This window comes from Epinephelus lanceolatus, chromosome 4 (assembly GCF_041903045.1).
Source record: "Epinephelus lanceolatus isolate andai-2023 chromosome 4, ASM4190304v1, whole genome shotgun sequence".
In the NCBI taxonomy this organism is placed as follows: Eukaryota; Metazoa; Chordata; class Actinopteri; order Perciformes; family Serranidae; genus Epinephelus; species Epinephelus lanceolatus.
In genome coordinates, this window is record NC_135737.1 from 424,009 (window position 1) to 444,639 (window position 20,631).

The 20,631-nt window shown below is 43.0% G+C and overlaps 1 protein-coding gene and 1 long non-coding RNA gene across 3 annotated transcripts in view; one reads left to right on the plus strand and one right to left on the minus strand.

The window, feature by feature from the left end:
- Window positions 1-270: 270 nt before the first annotated feature.
- LOC144462703 (uncharacterized) lies at window positions 271-10,850 on the minus strand. Its single transcript, XR_013490912.1, has 3 exons — window positions 9,651-10,850; window positions 1,224-5,073; window positions 271-1,081 (listed from the first exon to the last, which is right to left on the minus strand). It is a non-coding gene; the product is annotated as an uncharacterized LOC144462703 (long non-coding RNA).
- Window positions 10,851-10,929: 79 nt separating this feature from the next.
- The window catches only part of nlrx1 (NLR family member X1), a 125,914-nt gene continuing 116,212 nt past the window's right edge, over window positions 10,930-20,631 (plus strand). For both annotated transcript variants that reach the window (XM_033631404.2, XM_078166820.1), the window contains exon 1: window positions 10,930-11,181. The gene's annotated coding sequence lies outside the window, so the exon portion shown is untranslated. The remainder of the gene's footprint in view (window positions 11,182-20,631) is intronic.

Genomic DNA, 20,631 nt, shown 5'->3' on the forward strand with positions numbered 1-20,631 from the left:
AAACAACACATAACTGGCTGATTATCTTTCTGTTTGCCTCACTACAAAAAAAGTCACAATACCTTCGCGTGAGGAAGACCCTCTCAGAGTTGGCAACATAGCAAACAAGTGATACCTCCTTGGGGGCTTCAAAACTATTGTGTCCAGCTAATTCTTTGTTTTTCACTTTGAACCCTTTTATCCAGTCACATTCTTCTGTGTTAAAACTAGACTTCTAACAGAGCAGCAAACAAAGGTTACTCTCCAAAATCTTCTCAGGCTCTGCTGCTGGGTGTAAGGTGCTTAGTTATCTTCAAGTACAAAGTTGAAATAATCAGGCCCACACAGAAATGGACTGCTTAATTTTTTGTCAGTGACAATGTTAAACATTATTGCTTAATGTTTTATCTGTAGTGTATGATTTGTTTGCCCTTTCAATTGACAGTCAGATTTGATTGTGAAATACAACATTCAGTCAGTAACAAAGACAAAAGGAGTGCAAATATAAATAGAATTTATTGACATTTTAAACAAGTTATAGATGAATATCAAAAACTCAACATTAGCCTTGACAGTCTGGGCTATGATCAGACCTAACAAAATGTGTCCTAAAGCCCAAATTCAAAAGCAGTGACACTGCCAACTGTAAGCAGTTCACTGTGTTTGGAGGTGGTCTTTAAGACAATTAACTAATTTACTTAAAAACATATAATTTCTAACTGTAAACACATTTCCTGGCCTTATCAATCTTTGCTGGATTGCCACCAGCCTCCCACCTGTACCTTTGGGCCAATGAAGAAAATATTATCTTAATGCCAGGATGCTGGAGGTGAAGCTGGTGCAGGTCCTCCTTCATCATGCTGACCAGCTTGACACTGCTGACCTTCCTCATGTCACTGCCGCCACAGTGGATGATGAGGACATCTGGTGCTGCTCTTCCTCGCAGGGAGTGGGAGGGAAAAGAAGGAGAGAAGGCCTCCCCACTGCAGTCCACCCCAGCCAAACCAGCAGACACGGACGCCCAGCATACTGAGGGTGATTCCCAAGGTCTCTGCAGCTCTCTGGACACCACGCCGGACATAGCTGTCACCAATGCTCCACACTGCATATGAAAGTAAAATGAGTGTAATAAAAAAATTAGCGTTATATATTTAAAAAAAAGTTGAAGTTTTTTTTAAGATAACAGCTGAATCGTTGTTTCAAGGTTTGTTTTATAACGTTAGTTTCAGCTAAACTCAACTTACCTCAAGTTTTGTGAGGGAGCTGGCAGGGCTAGCCAAAGTAGCGTAGCTTCTTAGCCTCGTAGCTTCTTAGCCTAGCTTGTTAGCCTTAGCTAACTTAGCAGCGCCAAGCGAGGTGGGCGGGTTTAAGCAACCAGGCTTCCTTCGGCCGGCCTCTTTGCCCATTTTTGATTATCCGGGAGTTGGGCGGAGTCAGGCACTGCCAAGATGGCGACGTCCAGAGCGGAGTATTTTGAGCTTCAAATCCACTCTTCAGAAACGGATGGATGACGTCACGGTGACGGTGAGTCTATGGTTAAGAGACATGAGACGTCCTTTCCACTGAAGCGTCACGTGAAGCGACGTCCATTCCTGATGACCGCGGCACTGCTGGCTCTACTCCGTAAAGCAGCCAGCGTCTGGCATTACTATGGGTACATCCCAAATCTCATATTCGCTGACCAAAACAGTAGCCCCCACCCCCCGCCGTCATTACTCTGGTCATACAGTTTTGTATGTATTGAGTCATTTGCCGAAGTTTGTGCAATTACAGAACGGTCTGTAGCCCTGCTATTCCACTGTCACTGTGATGAGCATCATTATCATTATTACTATCATCATCATTATTATCACTATTATTAAATCCACTTGCCATCATTCAACAAGTCAGCTGCTGAGTGATTAAGACATATCAGACCTGTCAAGGCCAAAACACATCGGCGGCGTACGACGCACGTCAAAACAGCCGCCCCCATTATTTTCTATTTACAAACCCACACCGGCGGCGGCTCGAGGCGTGTCCACGTGCCGCGCCGCGGCACTTTACGCTATTGTCCTATTTTTCCAGTGTCGCCGCCCTTGAAAAAGCGCTATTTTGTACTTCCCAGCCTAGCGGACTGGAATGTGAAATAGAAATCCGGTTGACGCCCGCAGCGCGACGCTTTTTGTGTGTGTTGGAGGCGGCACTTGACTCGCGTCAATGACGCCACCGTCATATGACGCCGCCAGTGTGTTTTGGCCTTGAGTCTGCCTCAATCAATCAGTTTTATGTATAAAGCCCAATATCACAAATCACAATTTGCCTCACAGGGCTTTACAGCATACGATCCCTCTGTCCTTAAGACCCTCACAGCTGATCAGGAAAAACTCCCCAAAAAACCCTTTAACAGGGAAAAAACGGTAGAAACCTCAGGAAGAGCAACTGAGGAGGGATCCCTCTTCCAGGACAGACAGATGTGCAATAGATGTCATACAGAACAGATCAACATAATACATTAACAGTAATCCATATGACACAATGAGACAGAGAGAGAGAGAGACAGAGAGACAGAGAGACAGAGAGAGAGATGCAGGACAGATGGTAATAACAGTAGCTTACAACAGCATTAATGAAAGTAATAATATTCATTAATATTAATATTAATAATTAATATTACCTACAGGCTATTAAACATTATTCCACTCACATGACATGCAAGACAATTAATGATCGGCAAATGTGTGTGTGTGTGCGCGCGCGCGCGTGCGTGGTGTTATATCAACACGTGTGGTTTGTTGGACTAAGAGTCTCATCCTACTCTCCAATGTGCTATGTGTGAGCTCAGTCCTGCGTGTTCTTTAATGAAGCAATAGGAGAAGATATTCGGTCTCAGTTAATGTAGTCCCTGACGAACAACAAAGGTGTGTCAGTTCACGAAGTCTGACCTCCTGTCCTTTCCCTGACCCAGTATATTTGAGCGTAACAGAGTGTCATTGTGCACGCAAGGCGTTGTCCTCTTCTCATTGGCAGTTCCACTTCCTCCTTCACCACACCACGCCCCTGCCTCATGTTAATCTGACTCCTTCCCGCTGGCGGTGGGGGCGTGGTTCCACTTTATCACAGAACACAGGTCAACAACACAACTCCCTACACTTGCTGTACCTTACTATCTGTATATCACTTTCTATTCTTTTTTACCATATATGAAACTAATTATCTAAGCATTGCGGTATGTGCTCCTCAGACTTCATGTCTCTTCCTCTCCTGTACTTCTCCACTTCTGCAAAGCAAACACATTCAGATCAGCTGAAATCATCTCAGTATTCTCATTGTTCACACATCTAAAACTTATATAGTGAAACACAACTTATAGTAAAACACATAAAATCATTCTATTCCCAACAGTCCCCCTTTTGGCCTCATAGGACTGAGGCCACTTTTTTTTTCAGTCCCAATGTATCCAGGTCCCCCTTTTTAGGTCTTGTGATTACTGCACTGTTTCTTTTGAAACAAAAAGTTATAACTCCCCCTTTTGGTCTCATACACATGAGACCACTCATACTTTGTCTTCTTCTGAATCTGAATCTGAATCTGTCGGCGGTTCCCCCCAATAGGGTGGCCGTCTCCATTTGAGTCATCTGATACGGTGGGGGTTGTGGATGTTTTCTCTCCACTGCTGACACTATGATCCTTTCACAGAGAGTCCTGATGCATGGGATGCAACAACAGCCACACAATGCTAACACCCTGAGCATTCCCACCAGAGACAAAAATACCGATCCCACTAGATTCTTCCACTTACCAAACCATTGTTTAAACACTCCGCCTATGGGGTTATCAATACCTGAATGCTCATGCATCTCTTCGGACAGTGTACGTAGCCCTTCCAGTGCTTTAGTGACTGACCCATCTGGAGCTGTGTTATTTGGGATGACAGTGCAGCAGAGACCCTGGAACATAGAGCAGACACTCCCTTTCTCCGCCAAAAGCATATCTAAGGCAATTTGGTTCTGGATTGTCATTAGGGAGGTGGCCGCCAACTGCTCCGAGAGTCTCCCAACTGCATCTCTGGTGCTGTTAGCCAATCTGAGAACATTGTAATGAACATAATTAATTCTGTCAACATTCTTGTTAGGGGTGATGGGAAACAGTGCAGCTAGTATGGGTATGTTTTCAAAACCCGCAGTTTATATTGATCTGGAACCCCACGAGGAATGCCTATGGCGTCTATATACGTGGTGGAGTCAGAGCCAATGTCAAACGTGTCTCTTTTCTTTCTGCTAGAACTGGCCTGGGAGTCCCTCAGCCCTAAGAGGACCAGAGGCACTGCCAGTAGGACCAGTGCGCACGTGCCGGTCCAGGTAGATGGCAGGGATAAATGGAGGGTTTTATCTCCACAGTTTATCACAGAACACAGGTCAAATTTAAATCCCATGGCTGTTCCCCTCGTATAGTTCATACTTATCTATGCAGCTGTCGGAAGGTCTGCCTGTTCCCGCACTTCTTTTGGTTCGGTTTCGTGGTTGCTCTGTGGCTTTGTCTCTGGGGGAAGACTCAAAATATTAAAAAGGTAAAACAATAACACAGGTCAATACAAACCACTTATGGTGGCGTTGCTCTATTCCCAACAATCTCATCATTTCCTCTATAATGCATAAATGAATGTAAATGTAAAAAGTAAAGGTAAATATGGAGTGTAAATATAAAAATGTGGCAAGCAGACTTTCAGTATATCCTGGCCTGCTATATTCAATCGTACTCTGGGCAAAGTGTTGCTTCAGAGGAGCTTCTAACCTTCACATTGATCACAGGATATCTTTACCGCACTTATGCTGAACTAAGAGTAAATGTAGGTGTGAGTGAGTTTTTTTTTTTTTTTTTATTGTCTCTTATGTCTTCCAGTGTTCGGGCAGGTGTCTCTGCCACTGCACACTGACTCCAGTGATACCATGTGTCACCTTTTCCCTGTAGTTTGACGGCGTGGGACGTCCGTTCCACGACTTTGTAGGGGCCAGTCCACCTATGCTCCAACCACTTTCTTTTAATCACCTTGAGCAGGACCCACTCTGATGTTGGGTGCCCCTTTCCTTCTGCTCTCTCCCGAGCTGCTGTCACCTGTTTGGAGAAAGCTGACATCAATGCTGTTAGTTGGTCATAATACGGTTTATATTTTAGAGGACTTTCTTCCTCTTCTGTAGTTTGAATCCCAGCTCCCGGTCCCGGGAACTGTTGCCCTGTTTTCAGCTCATATGGAGTAAAACCTGTCAGTGAGTTAACAGAGCTCCTGATGGATAATAGAGCTAGGGGTAGTGCATCCACCCAAGTCATTTTAGTCTGGGCACAAATCTTGCCTATTTTTCCCTTAATAGACTGATTCATTCTTTCCACTCTGCCCTGTGACTGTGGATGATAGACTGTGCCAAATGTATGTTTTGGCCCCAATGCCTTCTCTACCTGCTGTAGGTCTTTGTTTTTAAAGTGAGTCCCGTTATCAGATCTGATTCGTTTGGGGAACCCGTGCCTGGGGATATATTGATTTCTCAGAAATTTGATTACTGTCTTTGCATCCTCTGATTTGGCAGGTATGGCTTCTGGCCAACCAGTGTATGCATCCACTGCCACCAGAAGACACCTGTATCCTCCCACTCTCTCTAGCATGTCTGTATAGTCAATAATGACCTCTTGACCTGGGAGTTTAGGGAGGGGAAATCTCCCCCTGATGTGGTTTCACTGTGGGTCTAACATTGTATTCTGTACATATCTTACATTCTTGGACGTGATTCTCAATCATTGCTGGCAAAAACGGGTGCCACAAATGAGTGAGATATCGCGCCATTTGCGTTTTCCCACAGTGAGTCACACCATGAGCTTCTTGAAGGACTGATCTCCTCAGCCCTGGGGACAGTGCAGGTCTCCCATCTGGAGACCCCCACATACCCTCTGTCTTTACTGCTCGTCTTTCTCTCCAGACTGTAAGCTCCTCTGGAGAGGCTTTCTGCTGTTCTGCTATTAACATATTTACATCACAGGGCGGCAGGAGGTCATGCACTGTTCTCTCTGTTTGTAGCATTACATACTGCTGACTGTATCCTGCCTTTCTTTTGGCTGCCACATCTGCTGCGTCATTCCCTCTGGAGACAACTGTCCCTGTTTTGTCATGACCCTTGCACTTAATCACTGCTACCTGTGCCGGCTTCATCAGAGCCTCCCGTAGTCTCCTCATGTCCTTCTCATGCTTAATGGGGGTCTTTGCTGCTGTTAAAAAGCCAGATCTGATCCACTGTGCCATTTCCACATGGATTGCTCCTACGACATAGGTACACATACATAGTCTACACATAGTCTGTGTAGATGTTCACTCTTTTCCCTTCAGCCCATTCTAATGCTGCAATCATTGCTTGGAGTTCAGCCAATTGAGATGATTCTTTTCCTGTCACACTTTCTGTAATCACTTCCTCAAACCCTGTCTCTGTCTGTCTTACCACTGCATATGCTGCTTTGAGTCCCTCCGTTGGATGTCTAAAACAACATCCATCTGTGAACAGTGTTTTTTACACATAGGGCCTAAGTCTTTGGCTTGATGTTTTGCATGTACTGCCAAGGATATGTGAGGGGAGGCTTCCTCCGCCGCCTCATACCACTGCAATTGCTCTGAGGTCAGTTCAACAGCTGCAGCCACTCCCTCATTTCCCACCAGTATGCAGGTGGATGTTATCTCCTACATTTTCCCTTCTATCTCATTATAAAATGCTTGTTGATACAGCTCGTCGCCATTCCTGTCATAATAAAGAGTTACATGGAGGGGATCGGGAGGAGGCGTGTAGGGATTTAATGACTGAACCCAGGGACGCCAAGACTGATAGAGAGTGCTAATGCCAGGCGTCTCCATGGTTTCTGGCTCGAGAAGGTCCCAGTAGATATCAGCCCAATGTCCTTCAGCCGTGGGGGAGGTATCCGCTGATAACAACATTTGCGAGGAGGAATGCACAGTTGTTAACGAGCAGTTCACAGTGTAGCCATTTGGGAAGGTCACTATCAGCCCATCTGGGTGCAGAGTATGGAAGCTCCACACTTCAGCAGCACATCTCTCCCCAATAGATTCACAGGGCATGACAAAGAAGAAACATATCTGTGTGAAAATGTCTGTTCAGCCTGGAGTATGGTGGTAGTGAGTGGTTTGGTGAGCGGCAGATTTTGTGGTTGTCCCGAGAACCCAGTTAGTTCAGCTGCTGAGAATGATATTTGGTGTTTAGACACAGGGAGATTCAAGGTGGCTCCACAAATAAAACACCCTCTACCGCCCTGACCCCCTCTTGGGCCGCCACGACCCCCACCCCTGCCTCTGAATCCTCCCAATGGGGAGGGCAAGGATCAACCCACTCTGGGGTCGGAAATAGATCTGGAGCGTGTGTGGGGGAGGGCGGAGGCTGCTGAACCATCTGATTGGTTGATTTTTTCTCTGCTTTTTTGCATCGTTGGTTTTACGACATGTATCTTCCAATTGGAGTTTCAACAGCTGAACCTGTGCTGACTCTGTACTGTCCTTCTCTGCCTTTCTCTGATGGCATTGTATATGACTTTATTAATCCTGTAAGCTTCACTGCTCTCTCCTCGTATTCTTCCCCTGAGTCTGTGTCTGACCATATCTGATCTCCCTCGTTGTCTGCTTCCTCTTCTGCATCATACTGACCTGGTTCTTGCGTCTTATTCTCACTCTCCCTTCTGCTGCTATTCCTCCCTGAATCTTCTCTATTCCCCCTTATTTGGAACACTGTTTCTGCTAGTGCTCTTGACTCTTCCCCTCCAGCCTCCACTTTAGGTGTACTGGTGGAGAGAGGGCCCTGTTTTATGCTCCTGCCGCTGCCTCTGCTATCTATGCTGCACACCTCCTCTTCCTGTTCCTTGCCCCCATTGAAAGACCTCAGGGGGTCCTGATGCACACTCTGTGCATTAGACAAAACGTTTGCTACTTCCTGTGTCAGTCTCTCTACATGTGCTAACCCCTGTCTTATTTCCCTAGTTACTTCCTGTTTAGCTTTCTCATACTCCTCCTCATCCACCACATCTGCATTGATCACTCCCTCCTTAATCACCAGCAAAGGCATTTGCCTGTTGCTCCCCAAGTATGGTGGTGGAGATGGGGCTGGGGGTGTCTGAGGTAGCTTGGGATACAATCTATTATGGGTGGGCTCTGGTGGTGCCAGCGCAGGAACTGGCACAGGAGTTGGCGGAGTTTGTTTGTCTCTGTTTTGTTTTTGTGTGAGTCTTATCAGTGTGTTTCCAATAAGCCATGGCAGTAACTGCCATCTGATGGAGCAAGGCGCGTTTACGTTCCTTCTCCTCCTTCTGGTTTTTTCCATTGTCTTTTTATGAGTTTTGGTTTATTCTCCTTTTTTGTATGTTCTACCAAATCATCTCTTGCCTTTACCTCTGCAGCCAGCAATTTCTTTGTAACATTTGCTGCCTCCTCATCGCCAGGAAGCTCATTTTGGGCCTGTAATGCCTTCCATAAATCATCAAACTCCTTTCCTACAGCCTGTCTCTGCTTATCTATTACTCCTGACAATAACTGTTTCCTAATCTCCCCACACTGTGTTTTTACTAGGATGGGAGGACACCCACCCTGCTCACGATAGTCCCTGTCAAATTCACCGTCCATGATGTCTCTCTGTCCCTCCTCTGTCCTTACTTATTTTACTCAGAGGGTACTACTCGTCACGATGTTACAAAACTTCACACAATTACAACAATACACACAATACTCAGCGCCACGTGACCGCTCTGCAGCGCAGTCCGCGCGGACTTATTTTCCCCTTTCTACCTTTGTGATTTTGCTGCTTAAGTTCCACCAAATGCAGGCCGACACACCCAAGCTTCTACACCGCTCTCCTAGGAGGGTGCGGGGTGCCTATGGCTCGGCGGCAAATGGCTTCTATCTTAAGGCGAAATTACACAACTTCCTTTTTTTTTTCCCACAGAACGCGACCACCGCACAGGCACGAAAAGAGTTGGAATTCGAGTCACCTCTAATAGACTCTACACAACTCTTTCGCCCCGTAAAAATAGCTGGTTGTCGGTAAGCCACTCACAAAACAATAACCCCTTAAAAGACTTATTTATTTACACTCCCAATATCAGGGTGGTTCTGCGGACCACTGAATAGATGTCTCAACATGAGCGATAGTATTCAGTGTTAGGGATCACATGGAAAACGCTCCCCTGCCCGCAGAACTCTGTAACCTCTTTTTTGTGTTGTAACAATCTACACAAAGGTCTTTCAACCTCAGACAACTCGTGTCTTCAGACTATATTCTCAGCTGTCCAAGGAGCAACCTTATGGGTTCCCCCCCGAGCTTATCAACCTCAGGACACTCGTCTTTTTCTTTTTTAGAGACTAGATGGAAAACCTAGTCTCAGGGCTTTTCACCCGACTATGTTTCATATTTAGGAGTCAAATTTATGATTTGCTCCAGGGCCTTTCACCCTGTCCTGTCGAGGTGTTGACTATGTTTCGTATTTAGGAGTCAAATTTATGATTTGCTCCAGGGCCTTTCACCCTGCCCCGGGGCATTTCACTTTTGTGTTTTAATTTTATTCCTTTACATTTTAGACTAGGAGACTGTAGTAAAATGACAACACAATCTTTTAGCATTTCCAATTGCAGGACTTCGATAAAACAGGCGTCTGCTTACCTTTTTCTCAGGCCGGCCAAGTGTTGTCACGATACTGTCGTCTTCGCTGAATAGTTGTCTTTATTCCGTCACTTCTCCGTCTTCATCACGTCGGGGTCACCAAATTGTTGGACTGAGAGTCCCATCCTACTCTCCAATGTGCTATGTGTGAGCTCAGTCCTGCGTGTTCTTTAATGAAGCAATAGGAGAAGATATTCGGTCTCAGTTAATGTAGTTTATTAAGCAGTAAAGGAATAAAATTACAGAGCTCTGGGTCTCAACTTCACGTCCCTGACGAACAACAAAGGTGTGTCAGTTCACGAAGTCTGACCTCCTGTCCTTTCCCTGACCCAGTATATTTGAGCGTAACAGAGTGTCATTGTGCACGCAAGGCGTTGTCCTCTTCTCATTGGCAGTTCCACTTCCTCCTTCACCACACCACACCCCTGCCTCGTGTTAATCTGACTCCTTCCCGCTGGCGGTGGGGGCGTGGTTCCTGTTTTGAAAGACAAGAGAACAACACAACTCCCTACACGTTCTGTACCTTACTATCTGTATATCACTTTCTATTCTTTTTACCATATATGAAACTAATTATCTAAGCATTGCGGTATGTGCTCCTCAGACTTCATGTCTCTTCCTCTCCTGTACTTCTCCACTTCTGCAAAGCAAACACATTCAGATCAGCTGAAATCATCTCAGTATTCTCATTGTTCACACATCTAAAACTTATATAGTGAAACACAACTTATAGTAAAACACATAAAATCATTCTATTCCCAACAGGTTCTGGACATGATCAGCTGCACATTTAACAGCCACACATCACCGACAGTCCGCTGAACAACGCAACGGGTTGTGAATGAAATAAACTTAATTACAACATGACAGTCTTGCACGAAATATCATTAACGTTACTCTTTGTAGTCACGTAGGCATGTGAACTACAGCGTTTCATTGCAAAGAATGCATGTAACGGGTACACTTGCGCTGTTTCTCCGCCATCTCGTTCAAATGAGCCAGATGAAGAGGGCGGGTATTTATACGTCATGGCGTTCAGCTGAAAAACGCTTCCGGATAGGAAGCTCTCGACCATCCTAGCTCGTAGCTGCTTAAAGCTTGCTGCTAGCTCCTAGCGCTAGCTCTTCGCTGCACAAATCAAGGCTATTCCAGAGCCCTTGACGGCACTGGGCTATTCAAGAGAAGGCTGAGACACGGGGTCAAACATGGGGGGTTGCACATGCGCAATAACATCTGGTCAGCACTGTCACCCTCCAGAATCGCAGCTCAAGTTACATTGCGCATGTGCAGTCCCCCATGTTTGACTCCGTGTCTCAGCCTTCTCTTGAATAGCCTTGGCTAGCAGTAGCACTATAAAAAGACTTGGGCCGGACCCTGTGTCTTTGTAGTCACATTACAATGCTAATTTAATCACCAGATGGAGTGAGCAAGAAAGGCCAAAGCAAAAGAATACAAGTAATTAGGATAACGTCAATGTCCGCATACAACGACCGATGGGAGACAAGGGCGCAGGGTGATAAGACGTCATTATGTAAGTGTGGTTTTATCTTCCATGACGTGACATTTCATTTATTGTTTGCATGAACATTAACTGTCAGCTGGTTCAGAGTCTGTGGGGACATAGACAACTTTATGTGCCACCAGCTGGCAGCCTGACGTTACTTCGGCTGGCTGCATTAACTTCACTCGTGTTTCCTGTTACCATCGTTGTGACAGATAGTGATCGGAACGCGATCATGAAAGTAATATCATCAAGTTTTTAAATGTGTCAATAGGTTAACGTTACTTCTTGTTTATGTAATTTTGTATTAAAGTCGGCCCTCCGCCAGTCTTTTGGGAGTAACACAGCACACTGCAGAAAAACTATGTTATGACACAAGGGTCAGCCTGACCGCTTCAGCCTATTTAAATGTTGTTGGTAACGTTACATAACTGCACATATAGGCTACCAATAACTGTGTTTACATCGTCAGAAACGTTTCCTGATTGTTAAGAGATCGAACTTGGCTTTGGTCAGTCAGTCTATAGAGCTGTAATTTCTCAGCTCTGAGGAGCTTCTTCTTTTCTTTTTTTTTTTCAAAAACTTTATTGAGAATTGCTGGCACACACAGATACGTATAAAAACAATACAAGTATGCTGGTGCAACCTTGACAAAAAATGACAGATATAAAACAAATCATTTACAATCAAAAGTAAACAAGAAAGACATGAGAAGTGAAGAAGACGGAGGGGGGGGGGGGGGGGGGGGGGGTATGGCAGGCATTTCACGTGAACACTTTATAAGTAGAGCATATATTAAAGGTTTTATAGCTTTTTTGTTCTGTGAGGGGGAGATCGTTGATATATACGGTTCCATTTCTTTTATAAACACAGAGGAATTTGTTTTTTTGTTTGTGAATTTACACTTGTGTATGTGAAACTTAGCCAACAGTAGAATTAGATTAATAAGAAAGAAAGCGTTCTCATCTTTACTTCTGTAGTCACAACAGCCAAATAAAAATCTGGGAAAATACTAATAATTAGGAATTTATTAATCTCATTCCACAGTTCACGAGTAAATTCACAATACCAAAATAAATGAGAGCATGTTTCGGGAAGAGATTCGCAGAAGGAACATTTTACATCAATGTCATTCTTCAGTTTTTGTAAAAAGTGTTTGACTGGATAGAATCTATGGATCAGCTTAAATGAAACTTCCTTTACCTTATTAGTTAGAAGAAACTTCTGTGGTAAAGACCAGACTTTTTTCCAGTTGATATTACTGACAACTGCATCCTTAAGAAGTAAGGCTGTATCATCTGCCAGCTGGCTGATAATTATTTTCCTATTGGCGATAGTAATGCCTTTTAAAGGGCTGGCTTTAATCTGTAAATTAAGAAGTTTTGCAGCTAGAAGGAAGAGGTATACAGACAGAGGACACCCTTGATGAATGCCACGTTTTAAAGGAAATCTTGGAGAAGTGCCGTAACTTAGTTTAATAGAGCTATTTCCATTTGTTTATAATGTTTTAACTGCTTTACAAAAGAAATTGCCAAAACCGAATTTGCTTAGAGGCACCATCATAAAATCATGCTCTAAGGAATCAAAAGCTTTATTAAAGTCTAAGAAAAGAATAAAACTGTCATCTTGAATGAGATCTGAGTAATCTAATACATCTAAAACTAACCTTACATTATTAGAAATATGTCTGTTTTGCATATAAAACCTGATTGACATTCGTCTATTACGGTATCTAGTACAGATTTCAGCCTGTTAGATAGTACAAGTGCAAACATTTTGTAATCATTATTTAATAAGGATATTGGGCGCCAATTATTTAATATGAGATGATCTTTCTTAGGTTTAGGAATGAGGGTGATAAGACCTTGACATAATGTAGGAGGGAGTGAACCTCTGTCTGTACTTCCTGCATATAGTTCTTTTAGAAATGGGGCTAAACTTTCACAGAACTGCTTTTAAAATTCGGCTGTAAAGTCATCTGTTCCAGGTGATTTATTGACTTTTAAATGGTTTATAGCATCAATGATTTCATTCAATGTAATAGGGCGGTCGCAAAAAATACTATCTGCTTCACTCAGCTGATTAATATTAGGAATAGAATCAAAAAAGTCAGAGCTAGATTGATGGCAGTACTTGGAGGTATAAAGATTACTGTAAAACTCAGCACAATAATTAGCTATTCTCTTTTGATCATCGCTAATTAACCCTTCAATTTTCAATTGCTGTATAGCATTGTTTTTAGATTGTTGTTTTTCTAGACTAAAAAAGTAGGCAGAATTCTGCTCACCTTCTTTAAGCCATCTTCTACGCGATCTAACAAACGCTCCTTCAGCTTTTCGCTTGTATATCTCATCCAACCTATGCTGTTGCTCAGCAAGCTCAATCTTTTCTGACTCACTGAGAGCCTCTAGTGGTCTGGACGATAAAGAAGTAATCTTAAGTATTGTATCATTTTCTTCTGCTCTTCTTATTTTTGCCAAATCACCGCTGTATTTTCTCAGGTATTCAGCAATCTCATACTTCATTAACTCCCAATTATTGCTATATACATTTTCATTCAGAGCTTTGTTCCAATAATGTCTAATCAATCTTTCAATTTCAGTAGTTACATCTTTATATTTAAGAATGGTGCTATTAAGCTTCCAGTATGAGGATTTAATGGAGGAGGGAAAAGACAATAAAGGAATATTGATGCTGATAGTTTTATGATCAGATAATGGCGAAGGCAGAATGTTTGTTAAGACATTTTTCAGATCTTTAGAGACCAGCCAGTAATCAATGCGTGACATGTTAGACAACAACTTGTTGCACCATATATAGGATTTCTGTAATACATGGGTATCTCTCCAAATATCAGTTAAAATAAATTTATCCATTAACCTCTTCAAATGAGAACTGGAGAAGTCGGAGTTCCTTGGAGGCCACCTGTCAATTTGATTATCCAGTGTAATATTGAAATCTCCACCAAATATTATTGAAGAATTTGGAAACTTTGAAAGCCAGTGGAGCAGTCGCTTTTCTAATGTATCAATATAAGTGTTATTTTCTGCTTGTGAATTAAACCCATACACATTGACTAAGATGTAGCTTAAGTTTCCAATCTTAAGAACAAGAAATATGAAATGGCCATCTTTGTCACAGTCTGAAAATAAAACTTTCCCATTAAAACGATTTTTCAAAATGCAAACACCAGCTGAGCGTTCTGACCCATGGGACATCCATAAATCTTCTCCCCACTGTGACTTCCAAAAATTAACATCCTGTTCAGTTGAGTGGGATTCTTGTACAAAGCAAAAGTCAGTGTTATGCTGTTTGCAATATAGAAATGTAGCTTTACATTTGCAATATAGAAATGTAGCTTTACGTTTGACGTGGTTTCTTAAACCTCTCACATTTAGTGAAATAACAGATAAAGACATAAAGAATGAAAAAGAGTAATAGAAAAATAAAATAAAGTGCTAGACCAAGTAAAGAGAACTTATGGTCACTAAGGGTGTACTTACTTACAAGTAGATGAGAAGAACAAACCCTTTTCAAAACAGTTGCGAACATCTAGTGTGGTTTCAAGTAAAGCAATAACCTGAGGAGACAGTAAAATACGCTCAGTGTAGCAAACATCCTCTCACAAAATTTAACCAAGGCACATTCTTCTTCTCTTTTTAAGCAGAGGTTGGTAAATTTTTAGGTAGGTACATAACTAAAAATAGCTGCATTAAACTGTAGTTAGAAAGGACTTTTATAAAGTACATGTATATCTTCAAAAAAAAACAAAAAAAAAAACAATAAAATAGAAATAGCAGCTTTTAACTTGAAGGCACCTCACTCCTTACTAACATTACCTTGCCAGTGTAATTAAATGTCCACTGTAGAAAAGAAAAAAAACAACCTCTGGCATTAGTCCAAAAGAGAGAAGAAGTGAAAAGTAAAATTGTAAACCTTACTGATAACACCTCATGTTAACATTGGCTCATCAACCGTGTTTCTATGGTGGGAATATTTCAGATCCATTCACAAAAGCACGGCCACCAACGAAGAAAGCCAGCTTGTTTTCTTTACGTGCCTTTTCCACAGCAGGCCACAGCCAATCTGGAAATCCATCGGTAAAAAAAAAGAGAAAAAATTTTTTTTTCTTCCTTTACCTCTGGAGGCACAGCCCGAGTTTTCGACTAACGGAAGTGCAGGAGCCTCGGCGATCGCTCACGCCCTTAACTTCCGGCGGTGCCCCCAGGGAATCACTGTGTTGTTTACAAATACTTCGGGTAGAAAACCAGCAGAGTTTAGCTATATATCACATTTTTCACGTCACTATATCACCGTGTAGACTAATCTGATGTTTGTTAAGTCTATCAACACAATGATTGAACAAACATTACTATTTCTGTGTGTTTTGTAATTAACATGGTTATCGTAGATTAGCTGGGCTAACCGTTAGCTGTTAACGTTAGCCGTTAGCGGTGTCTGTAATAACCACAGACTGTATAAAAATAAGGTAATAACTCAATAAACGGTCTGTGAATAAAATATTTTTTGCAGCGGATATCTTAGTTACAACATGAGTGAGCTAGCAAAGCAGTTTTGTGTTGCTATGTGTGGTATTTATTCAGTTATGGGAAATCACGATGTCTAGAAAGCAGCAGTGGCTGCAGCTGACAGGGACAGTTAGCAAAGCTAACATCAGGACGTCATCTATTAAAAGCCTCCCGTTGTCGGATACAACATGAAACTACTCCAGTTTGCTCAATCATGTTGTAACTAAGACATCCGCTGGAAAAAAAAAAAAAATCACGTTGATGAGACGGCGTTTTGGGTGGATCAGTCGCTATGGGCGCGGAGCTTGCTGTTTCTGTAGGTACACATTTCCTGGGGACACCTGCACGTCTCGGCCACGCCCCCTCCATTGTGATTGGCTAAAGCGCAGCATCGTTCAAACTCAAAGCCCTGCCCTCCCCCCCTCTGTAGTCATCTTTCACACAGGGCTGCTGACAGATTCTACAATGTAAATTGCAGAATCTGTCTTGAGAGATTAGGCCACAGCTGGTTCCTCTTGTGTCTGTCCTCTGTCGACAAGTCCTCTGCCAGCTTCAGGTTGTTGCTCTTCAGGAAGGATGAATTTTTCGCTGCACGCCAGATGGCATCGTGGTAGATCCGGGAGGTGAACTGCATTATGATGCCTCTGGGTTGGTTGTTGGTTGGTTTCCTGGACCCCAGGCGATGCACCGTATTGACGACGCCTGGTAGTTTTTCTCTGGCCTCTGGAAGAAGAGCCTGGCACACCTGGATGACTTCTTTTCGCACGTCCTGCTTTTTCTTCTCCTCCAAGCCGTAGAGTTTCAGGTTCCAGCGGCGGGTGTAACTTTCCAGATGGGCTAAGCATTTCTCATGTGTGTCACGGCTTGCTTCGTGTTTTTTAATCTTCGACTCGATGTGATCAGCTCTGTCCTTCATGGTCTTTATATCAGCACAGATAAAGTCAAATGCTTCCTTGACACCTGTAATCTGAGTAGCGTTTTCTTTGACTGCTTTTTTCACTTCTGCAATCACACTGGAGTTGTTACTGACCATCTTTTCCAGGGCGTCCGCTCTGTTGTTTATCAGCTGAGAGAGAGAGAACTGGGAGAGGATGGTAGCCATCCCCGTGTCTTCAACTTTTCTCTGTTTAACTGCAGGGGGCTTAGTCGGTGTAATGGGAAGAGGTGGAAGCTCTTCTTCCATAAATAATACCTGTACTTGGCCGTTATCTGCGTCGAGATAGTCATGCATGTTGTCAATGAGTGCATTCTTGGCCTCAATTAGCCCGTCGGGAGCGGGAGGCGTGGGTATAGCAGGCTTGCTAGCAGAGTTAGCAACACTCGCTAGCATCTTCAAAGCATCGCTTTTTCTTTTCTCAGAGCTTTTCATTTTGGCTTTCGGCATTCCCCAGAAGTAGCGAGTAGAGTTACTGTCGTTATCAGCTAAGGTAGTTCGTCTGTTTGCACCTCACACTTGCAAAAAACAGTTGGGTTTGCGTAGCTCGTCGTCGGACGTCGCCGCCATGTTGATGGCTACGGGCAGCAGTAAACAAACGCAGTAGTTGAGTTGCATCAAGTGAAGAAAGCGAGGGAAAAGATGTTAAGATGCCAGAAAGAAAGGGAATTTACCGGGATACATTGAACCACAAAGCCAGGGACCGGTATATGGAGAAAAGGAACGCTATAAATGGTTTGGACCTAGCCTTGGACCAAGACATTCAAACGAACCCCGTTTTTCGTTTGGGGGTTCCCGGTCTAGACCGATTCACGTTTCCATAAACATTCAAATCAAACATGTAATGTACTCACCTCATAGGCACAGATGTTAGGAAGGTGTACGGGGGGTTGCCATGTGTTTGTATATCCATTATTGTTCAATAAACATGCATTTTTATCTCGGATGTCTGAAATTTTCTTCACCCCTTCTTCGTCCTGCAATGAATGAGTGCAACGGCTTTCTACTGCGCCACAGCGCCACTATAGTGGTTGGGAGGTGTGTTGCACATTGGTAGTAAGAGGCTCTAGCCTTGGACCAAGACGTTAATTGCCTCTTACCAGAGATATTGGATAAAGGAGATACCCCACCGTAGGCTTATCCAATGTTAAGAAAACGCTTACTCTTCCTGTCTCCTAAGTGGGCATGGTTAGCTCTCCCTCCAATCAGAGCCTGTTCTCCCTCAACCCCCCTCTCCCCCCTCCCCACCACCTCGTGTTGATCAGAGGATCTGTGGATGTCTGTGTATGCGGATCGAGAAGCAGGTGGACGCAGTCGACTGAGTTCGAGGTAAGTGGTCAATAAGTAAATAACTGTAAGCTAACTGTGATTTTGCGCCTGATTTTACCGCCTGTTTATCAAGATCACGAGATCTCGCGAGAACTTGTTTTCTGAGACGGACAGGGCTCAAACACAGTTAACTTTCTCTTGATTTGTGCGGATGAAAAATGCAGCTTTAGTGTCAGAATGTTGGTAAGATGTGTGGCTTGTGGAAAATGAACCCAATATTTACTTTAGTGACTAGAAGGCGAAAGAATTGACCTTAAGTTGTGATCACGTTCATTTTCCTCATTGATGACAATACATTCAGAGCTGCCACAAGTCTCCTACGGGGGTGTGGCGCTGACGTCGCTGAATCAGGAAGTGAGCTGAGTGGGGTATCTCGCTTTATCCAATATCTCTGCTCTTACTACCAATGTGCAATACACTTCCCAACCGCTATAGTGGCGCTGTGGCGCAGTAGAAAGCCGTTGCACTCATTCATTGCAGGACGAAGAAAGGGTGAAGAAAATTTCAGACATCCGAGATAAAAATGATGAAAAAAATAAAAATGTTTATTGAACAATAACGGATATACAAACACACGGCAACCCCCCGTACACCTTCCTAACATCTGTGCCTATGAGGTGAGTACCTTACATGTTTGATTTGAACGTTTATGGAGACGTGAATCGGTCTAGACCGGGAACCCCCAAACGAAAAACAGGGTTCGTTTGAATGTCTTGGTCCAAGGCTAGGTCCAAACCATTTATAGCGTTCATTTTCTCCATATACCGGTCCCTGGCTTTGTGGTTCAATGTATCCCAGTAAATTCCCTTTCCTTTCTTGCATCTTAACATCTTTTCCCTCGCTTTCTCCACTCGATGCGACGCAACTACTGCAATTGTTTACTGCTGCCCGTAACCATCAACATGGCGGCAACGTCCATGGTGACGTCACTGTGCCCATTCCCTATACAGAGTGCGCTTGTTGTTCCAACTGTTTGTGTTTCCCAAAAAATCAGTTTTGTCTTTAAAAGCTTAGACCACCAAATGGTTTGTGCCACGCTGTTTTTTTTTTAAAAACTACATTTCAGGAATTGTGATGTTCCCTATTTCAAGACACTAACAAGCTAAAAGCCCTTTTAGAGACTCTAAAGTTCAATACATCTCAATATATGATAGCCTTTAAGAAAAACCAAACAGAATTAAAGCTAAAAGCAGTAATGAATGGTCCCTCGCGCCTTTGCACACATTGGGTCTCATTCATGAAAAGTTAGTAAATCTGTGTGTAGATTTGCACATAAAAGCCTACTCTACTAAAAACCTACTCCGGATTCAGGAATGCTGCGGGAAACTCAGATTTGACAGCGCGCTCCCAGTAATCAGCAATTAGCATGAATCCCCACCCATGGATAGCCAATGACCACCATATAAGGAGGTGTAGGTGAATCCTGTCGACCTGTCAGTCACGGCGCAAAGAAAGAAAGAGAGAGAAAGAAAAAATAATTTTTACGAAGCGGAGATCGAAATAATTTTGGGTGAAGTGGACTTAAGAAAAAACATTTTAATTTCTTCAGTTAGTAGTGGTGTGACAGGGACAGGCAAAGCGAAGGCCTGGAGGGAGGTAACAGATGCTGTTAATGTTGTCTCCGTAGTACAAAGAACCATGTCAGAGGTGAAGCTTAAATGGTTTGATATGAAACTGGAGGCAAAGAAACGCATAAACACGCACACACAAAAAATACAGCGGTCACCAAACAAACAGAAGATTCATTTGTGGGGTTTTGAATGAAGTGGGAACGGGAAACCAGAGATGTTTTGTGCGTAATGCTAAACTCTAAATCAGTGATGGCTGTCGGTATGTAGAGCTATTTAACATTTATTTTAACAAATTATACGGATAACATATAGCCTACAGCAGTTTTGTATGCATCACCTTCAAATTATTTGAATCTTAATAGCCTAAAGCTCTGTTTAATACAACGTAAATTAAACATTTTTCAAATCAGATTTATTCATTCAAATGATCAAAAAGCCAAAAAAAAAACAAAACAAAAACAAAAAAACGTGTTGTCTCAAATAATTCTTTCAGCTGGCGCGTGCTCCTTCGTGGCTCCACCACCTGCTGCCCCTGCTGAACCCAGGCACCAAGGCCGAAGAGGCTGTGATCTGGCTGTCCTTACGTATATTTTTATTATCATCATTCAACATGTAGAAAGAACGTGTAATCTATTGGGTCGATTTACATAGATAATTCACAATCATGAACCTAATCTGGATCTTAAACCTGCTTATTGCCAACTAATTTAACTAAATGTGTTACATTTTTAATATTTTGTCATGTTTAGATTATGTGTTTCAAAGGCATCTGTGTATTGTCTATAACAGAGTGCAATACGAATTAAAATTGTAATTTCCAATAGTGACAAGCAATATTTATGTGCTTTACTAAATTTACACAAGCACTACGAGTGGTCAGGAGCAGGAGTAGATTTTGTTAGTAGCTACGAAAAGATCAGAGCTACTAAAATATTGATGAATGCAAACATGCACGTAAATTTCCATCTGCGAACAGTTTACACACAAATTCCTTCTGCTCACATTTCATGAATGAGACCCAGTGGGAGTACTAGCAGCCACCGTATGGCTGATGCAGCCGTTCATTTAGGCCTGTGTGAAAGTCTGATTCTACACGCAGGGATGAGATGGTATATCT